Below are 7901 nucleotides of genomic sequence, written 5' to 3'. Positions count from 1 at the left end.
GGACCCCCAGCGCAGACCTCAGCGGTCCGCACCTTGCACACTTCTAACCCCACAAAGCCCCTAATCCCGGGGGGCCCTGGACCCGTCTCCGCAAGAAGTTCCTTCCTCTCATCCGTTCCCAGGAGCTCCCCGCTGAAACTCCGTCTGAGCCTGCCTGGCCCCTAACGCCGCGTCCCAGGTCTCACCCCGCCACCCGGAGTCCGCTAGCCGCCGCCCCGGGGACCCCCTCCGCTCCAGCTGCCTCCTCTGCCGGCCTCGCCAGCGCTTCCTAAACGGCTTCGCGCCCCTTGAGACCCGCATCTTCGCGGGCCGGGAGACCCTTCCTGCGTGGGTCACCGATCCGCGCGACTCTCCCGCGGAGCGGCGAGGAGGCAGAGGTGAGGAGCGGCGTGTGAGGAGGCCACGGGCTGTGCGTTTGGCCCGGCCCCGCTCCCCGTTCTCAGCGCCCGCTCGGGTCGCCCTGCGGACCCTTTCTCTAAGTGCTCGGGCCAGGGCGGTCTTGGAAGTCACGGTGGCCGAGTGGTTAAGGCGTTGGACTCGAAATCCAATGGGGTTTCCCCGCACAGGTTCGAATCCTGTTCGTGACGGCCGCTTTTTTCCCCCCTGCAGGGTGTGTGTGAAGGAAACCTCTTGCCTCCCACGTGTCCCTTCCCTTTCTGTATCGGACTCGGAAGCCAGAAGGTCGCACCCCTGATCTGGGGGAAGCAGGGGGCCGAGGGTGACCCCGAGAAGCGTTTATGGTGCACAGCCAGCTGCGTTGGCTGCGAGGATGCGGCGCGCTTAGAGAACTCTGCAGGTTTGCAAGCCGGGCTGCGGCACGCCTTGGCTCCTTCTTTCGGGAGGCCGTGGCAAAGGGTTTGGTTCAGGAAGGGTTAAGGTTTGTTCGGGAATGTGAACGCCAGCTGCGCATTTAATAGTCAGAACTGGAGTTTCCGGATACAGAGGGCAGCTCGGAATCTAACGCCCGGACCTCACAGCTTGTGGGCCTCTGAACCGGGCAGATGCTGGAGGCGAGGCGTCCTCGGGGGTTCCCCGAGGTGCCCTCTCGGGGATCTCGGGGCTCGTGGGGAGTAATCTGCTGAAACATCAACGCTGCCCATCTGGCTGGAGCCAGCGTGTGCGGATAACTCACTCTTCACCGAGTGCTTCTTCTGTGCCCGGCAGCGTTCTAAATGCTCCGCGTTCCGAGTTCCTGCTGGGGCGGTGATGCTTCTCCGGCCCTCCTGCGCTCCCCTCAGCCGGTCCTTCCTCTTCGCAGTTTCTCGCTGGGGGGAATGTCTAGGATTCTTCTGGAGGATGTTCTCTTTGTATTTGATTTCCTGCACAGCCACATCTCCAAGAAGATTCCCCAGAGGGCAGGGATTCAAAGGTGATTCCTGGAGTTTTCACACGTCTGTATTTTGGACTTTCCCACCTTCCTGTCATTCTCATGCCGCTTTTTCCGTTTATGCTGTTTTTCCTGGCCACTGCCTCCCCCCACCCACCACTGTCCCCCATACTTTCCATCCTGCATGCCTCTACCTGCTCTTTGAGGTTCTTGATTACAACAGCTAGAACCTCGCAGCCCACCACTACCATCCACTAGGTTGTATGCAAGGCCGTTCCTTTTACGTGCTTCTGCAAAATTTAACTAAAATAAAATGAGTTATATTTATTCTGCCTCCTAAATAGTCTCAACTGTGTCTACTTTTCTCCGGACTGAGTGCAGGCTGGAGCCTGCATGGTTGACATCTGTAACGCATCTACATTGTGCATCTGTCCAAACTGATGCTTAAAGCACCCACACTGTAGCCAGGGACCTCAACCCTGTCAGGGCCCCTTTTTCCTTCCCCCTTCTCTTTCGTCTTCACTACGTTTCATCCACTGGCATTCTCTTAGTTCCTGGTAGGGTATTTGTGTTCATGCTCTCCTCTGCCTGAAGTCATCTCTCATCCTCACTTTCTGCTCAGTCTGCATTAAATATTGGCTCTTCTGGGAAGTCTTCTCTAACCACTCGTCACTCACATATCCTATTCCCTTATCTTACTATGTGAAATCTTTCTTCCCTTGTAGAATATACACTCTTGGCACATTTAAGCCACTCCAAAAAAATCTTTTTGAGTATGTGGATTTTTTTTTAACGTGTACATATTTTAATCTTCACTCAGACTGGACTGCATGAGAGTTTCTTGAGAGTTAAGACTGTGTATTTTATTCTTTTTTTTAAAATTTTTATTCTTTTTTGTACCTCCTCTATTAGGCCTTAGACATAGATGTGATTTAAAAAACAAAAATGTACTGACTGAATATCATCTAATAGGTTCTATACTGGACTTGCTACCAAATCCTGCTTTTGCGCCTACTCTGATTCAATTATCTGAAGACCTGAGACCAAAATTGACCAGTAGAGGGCAGCAGACAACTGTGTTGTGAGGAGAAGGCGGCCTCATGGTTTACAAAATGGAGGATCTGGATCCAGAATAAGCTGTTTGAGATTGTTTGGTACTTGAGATACTACTTTTCATTCTCAAATGCTTCCCTTGTAGTGTTGGAGGTGAGAGGCCAAGACTTTTGAACTGTTATGCACAAGAGAGAATTTCAAAATTTTACCATCCCCATTGCCCATCACAATTTCTTCACCCTTCCATCCCAGCAAATCTTACCTTTCTATCCTTCCGTTTTTCTTTGTGTTTCATAATCAAGCCCCCTTTCTCACTATTCTTACATATTTATTATATTCTACCCACTGGCATTCTTTAGTTTCTGATTCAATATTTGGCCTTGCTTTTCTGCTCTGAAGTTACCTTCTGCACCTAGGCTTGCAAGCCCCACTCATTTCAACCTCCTTGAGAACCTTCCATGAATAGCCTTTCATAACAAATTAAAATTCTCCTACTCTGCTCATTCAGTCCCTCGTTAATCCAGGACAAACAAAACAATACCTTCACTTGACACTTCCAAATCACCATGTTGTTTTCTACTTTTTTTCTGTTTTTAAATATATACCCTCTGCCTCTAGCTCCATGCTATCTTTAATACCTTGTGGTAGAAAACTTCGCTATGTTTGAAGCCGTTGATTTCTTACTGGGCTTGAGAGACATTGTACATTCTTGCTTTTCTCTTAGACACTATTTCTCCATCTCATTTTCTCCCTTCTTCTGTGAAGTTCTACGAAAGCTTTGCTCTTCTCCTCCTCCCAAGCCAGGGAGTATGAATTTTAGCCACACCACGGTCCTATAGCTCAAGCTGCCTTGTTGTTTACTCGCTGAGTTATGTCTGACTCTTTTGCGACCCCAAGGACTGTAGCCCGCCAGGCTCCTCTGTCCATGGGATTTCCCAGGCAAGAAGACTGGCGTGGTTGCCATTTCCTTCTCTAGGGGTCTTCCCAACCTGGGAATTGAACCTGCATCTCCTGCTACACAGGCAGATTCTTTACTGCTGAGCAACCAGGGAAGCCCCATATCTCTAGCTGCCTATATGTCTGCATGGCTGACCTAATGTCACCTAAAACAAAACTTTTCCCTTCCCTGAATCACGTTTTCAGCTTTTTTCATTTGTTAATACTATTCTCTCAGTCCTATCTAGTTTCCAACCTTAAGAATTATCAGACATTTTCTTTTCTGCCATACCCATCATTCCATCGTATCATGTTTCACGCTTTGTCACAGTGGCTTCTAGGTGCCCCACTTTCACCACGTTTAAAAATCTCTGAAACACTGCTTTCATCTTATTAATCTCATCTAGGAATTTCAGTGCCCCATCTGTTCAAACACATTCTCCTGTTATCAACATGCCCTGCCTAAATCACCCGTTTTTTCAGTCCTTGTGTCCTTCCAGTAAGATAGCCCCAATCTAAATGGGCTGATGTCTCTTAAGTCACAGCCTCATTCCTTCTTTCTCTCGTGAAGTTCCATCTGGCTTCTCACCTTAAAACCAATGACTAGTTAATTCTGCCCTATACTGATTTTTTTTTTAAGCTGCAGATTCTTAGATCTTAATCAAATTTGCTTTTATGTGACTAAAAAGCTAATGTGGGGAAATCAAACATGCAGGAACTTATCTCCTTCCAATTTGTCAACTTGTTCCAGATGTTACGAGGCTTGGATCTCTGTAGTTTATCCAGTAAAGCAAATCATTAGAGGACCCGAGCAGAAATGATCTCAACCTGTACTTATTTCAGGAATGCTATCATTGCACAAAACATTTCTGGAGCTCCTTCATGGCTAGTTTACGAGCCACATTTAAATGACTGATTACTTCAAAATTACTTAAAAAAAAAAGCTGAAGCATCAGCCACCTTTATCATGCATCTTGTTTTCCAGATTTTGTTCCAGATTACTTCTGGAATTCCCTAAGGTCAAATTCTTAGCCTTCTGTTCTCTCCTTTAGTGGCTGCTATCATTCCTGGAATTTCTTGATAATTCCCAAATCCACATCTTTAACCCTAACTTCTTGCTCTTAAGCTGTAGACCCACATTTCTATTTTCTAGCCAACCCCCTTCTATGGGGAAGCACTTCCAACCCATTTTTCCCCAAATGAGCTCATTACTTCATCCTTGAAACCTGCTCAAAAAAAGAAAAAGAAAGAAACCTGCTCATCCTCTTCTCCTCGCTGTTCAGGTTAATGACATGTCCTCTCACTCACAGACTAGAAACCTCAGTCTTTATCTGTGACTCATCTTTAGTTAAGTGCCCCTTTTTATGTGCACTGGTTAACAACTCAGGCTCTGGAATGAATTCTGGGTTCAAATCCAAGTTCTGATTATTATTATTTTAAAAAAGAAATTTGGCCACAACCCACAGCATGTGGGCTTTTAGTTCCCTGACCAGGGATTGAACCCATGCCCCCTGCATTGGAAGGCCAATTCTTAACCACTGGACTGCCAGGGAAGTCCCCCAGTTCTGATTATTAGCTACATGAACTTTGTCTGTTTCCCCACATAGAAAGTGATGATGATAATAATGTCTTTTTATAAAACTGCTGGGATGACTAGAGGCTTAACATTTAGCTCATGACTCACAATACATGCTCAATCTGGCTGTTAGTCCCTTTCGTCACTGCCAATATCTGACCCTATTTGGAACTCAGGTCCAGTGATTCTTGGGAAGCCTTCCCTCCTGCATCCCACCAGGATAGGGTAGGGAGTTGACCCTTTTCCTCCTCGTTGTCCCATTGCATTAAACTTACATATTAGCAGTATGCTATTCTGTATTTCCCATTGTTTGTTCAAGTGTATGTCACCCAAGCTTGAAATTCCTTTCAACGAATATACAATTATTTGTATATCTCAAATGCCCAGAACCCCGTCTGGCACTTGACACTTATGCTATAAATTTTGGCTGAGTGAATCCAGTCAGTTACCAAGGTCAGTTACCTGTTGATTTTTCTCCCCTCCTCTGTCCTCTTTCTTGGTCTATTTTCAAGCTCTAATCCTCTCATGTGAATTACTGCAAAGCTTACTAATGTTGTCATCCAATTTTCATTGTTTTTCTATCATCACTAGAACCATGAATTGCAAGGCACTTCTCAAGAACTTATCTGTAAAACTAACGTCCAAATTCCCTACCATATCAAAGCTTTCCAGAAATCAGCCCCAAATTATTTTGTCTTCCATTACTTCTTTCAACAAACTTTATGCTTCAGATCACATTCTTCCTTCTTCAACATATCCTTCACTTCCAATTATTTTTATTCATGCTATTATTTCAGCCTAAAACAGAGGTTGCAAACTCTGGTGAACCATGTTTTTTTTTGGCCTACATGAAAAAAAATTGAGCCAACATTTAAAAGTTGTGACATTTAGCATAAACATTAGGATGTCCACAAGTTTTTTAAAAAATCATAGGAGCAGTGTTGGATGCCTATTCTTGTATAGCAGTAACTACAAGTTGTAGTTTGCCAACCTCTGATCTAGAACAAGATACCACGTCCCAACCTCTGATGTAGAATGAGATACCACGTCTCCCGGAAAAGTCTTTCCTGGAACCCATGGCTTTATCTTCACTCTACTTACATACTGCGTGTGGCAAGATCCACTTCCCACATTTATGATGTCTTATATACTTGGATATTGGAGAAGGAAATGGCAACCCACTCCAGTGTTCTTGCCTGGAGAATCCCAGGGACAGGGGAGCCTGGCGGGCTGCCGTCTGTGGGGTCGCACAGAGTCAGACACGACTGAAGTGATTTAGCAGCAGCAGCATGTACTCTGATGCTGGGAAAGATTGAAAGCAGAAGGAGAAGGGGACAACAGAGGATGAGATGGTTGGATGGCATCACCAACTCGATGGACATGAATTTGAGCAAGCTCCAGGAGTTGGTGATGGAGCTGGGGGAAGCCTGGCATGCTGCAGTCCATGGGGTTGCAGAGTTGGACATGACTGAGCAACTGAACTGAACTGATTATAAACATTTATCTCCACTGGGGAGTAGCTTCTGTGAAGGTAGGTGCCACTTTGCTATATGAACCACCAGCCCCAGCCTAGCTTTCTTGCAGAATAGACACTCAGTGAGCATTGATTCCAAAAGCCAGGCCTACCCTAAAAGATCTGGCAGCATTCATGACATTCAAAAGAACGGGCAGCAGGTTCTAAACGTAACTTTAAGGAAGCTTAAAAAGCCCAGCGGCCTCACTAGAGCACGTGTGTTGCCACCTGTGGCCTCTACCGCGATGTGGCGTCGGCGTCTCCGACTCAGATCCTGTGCCTAAGAGTGCAGCCCAGTCAGGGGGCACAGGCTTGTCCTTAGGCTGGCGTTTTGCCCCTCGAAAGCGTCTGGAGTGCCCTTAGATTCATATTAGGTGCACAGTAACTGCTCAACGACTTTAAAAGACACTACTATGGTAACAGATATTTTTTCTCATGACAGGGAGAAAGTGGCAGCAAATGCCTATGGAAGGGCTTGTCGGGTTTGACAACCACAGCAGGTACAGCTGTTCCAGGCTCCCTTCCTCATGTTTACTTTGTTTGGTTAGGTGGAGGTTTCTCTGCCTGCCATGGAATCCCAGATTCCAAAGCAAAGGTGTTTGTGGGACAAGGGGAAAGGTACTTGCGTATCGTCTACAGAAAGTGTCCCCAAATCCCAGAGCACCTTGGGAAGACATGGATTTGGAGCAAAGGAAAACTCTGAAAATTACACAGTTCAGACACTAGCGAGTGCTTCAGCGCCACAGAACAGGAGGCGGGAGGGGAGGGCCAGGAGGGTGCACCCCTTCCAGACAGAGGTCAGCTCAGAGACAAGAGTCGGCTACAGCGCAGGGAAAGTCAGGGAATTACGGTAGAGAAAGGCCAAAGCGGAGGAGAACCTCCAGGAGGGGAGTGATGTGAACTACGAATGGAGAGAGCTGAGTAAAAGATTTATTATTAGTGCAGTCGACACCATGAAACAGCACATGGGAAACACAACCAGCAGCCTGCGGAGACACTAGTGCAAAGGGCAGGGAAGCCGAACCGAGCTTCCTGGCTCCATCGAAGGTGACGGCAGGAGGGTGTGGGCCTGGGTGAGGCAGGCGGGGCAGACGGAGCGGAAGAAATGTCGTAACCAGACTAAGTATAGCAGCGTTTTCAAATTCCTGAGCACAACGTCCCGGAGCTGGAACACACGACTGTCCCTCACCCCCTTCAAGCTGCGTCCCTCTCCTCCCCCAGCCCCAGTGGAGCCATGACCCAACCACCCAGGCCTACAGCAGGCGGGCCTGGGATAGAGCTTCCTCTAGCCCCGCTCTCACCCGCATATTAAGATAATCACACCCACGGTCCCTCCCCTTCTCTTAGCGGGTCACCGGGCAGCTTGAAATGCAGCTGAAGCCGCAGGGGCGTGGGTCAGGCAGCACTGCCTGTACTCAGTGAGGGTGCCGCCATCCCATCTTGCCTGGTGAAGCTTAGAACCCAGCTGTGTATCTCCAAGGAAACTGGGTGTTGGG

General features: G+C 47.6%; 1 non-coding gene across 1 annotated transcript; it reads left to right on the top strand.

Annotated features, from left to right (window-relative positions):
- The first annotated feature begins 505 nt into the window (after positions 1 to 505).
- Positions 506 to 587, top strand: TRNAS-CGA (transfer RNA serine (anticodon CGA)). The gene has a single exon. It is a non-coding gene; the product is annotated as a tRNA-Ser (tRNA).
- Positions 588 to 7901: the final 7314 nt, after the last annotated feature.

The sequence above is a fragment of the Muntiacus reevesi genome, chromosome 4 (assembly GCF_963930625.1).
Source record: "Muntiacus reevesi chromosome 4, mMunRee1.1, whole genome shotgun sequence".
In the NCBI taxonomy this organism is placed as follows: Eukaryota; Metazoa; Chordata; class Mammalia; order Artiodactyla; family Cervidae; genus Muntiacus; species Muntiacus reevesi.
The sequence above is the reverse complement of the archived record's forward strand: the minus strand, read 5'-3'. Positions and strand labels throughout refer to the sequence as shown.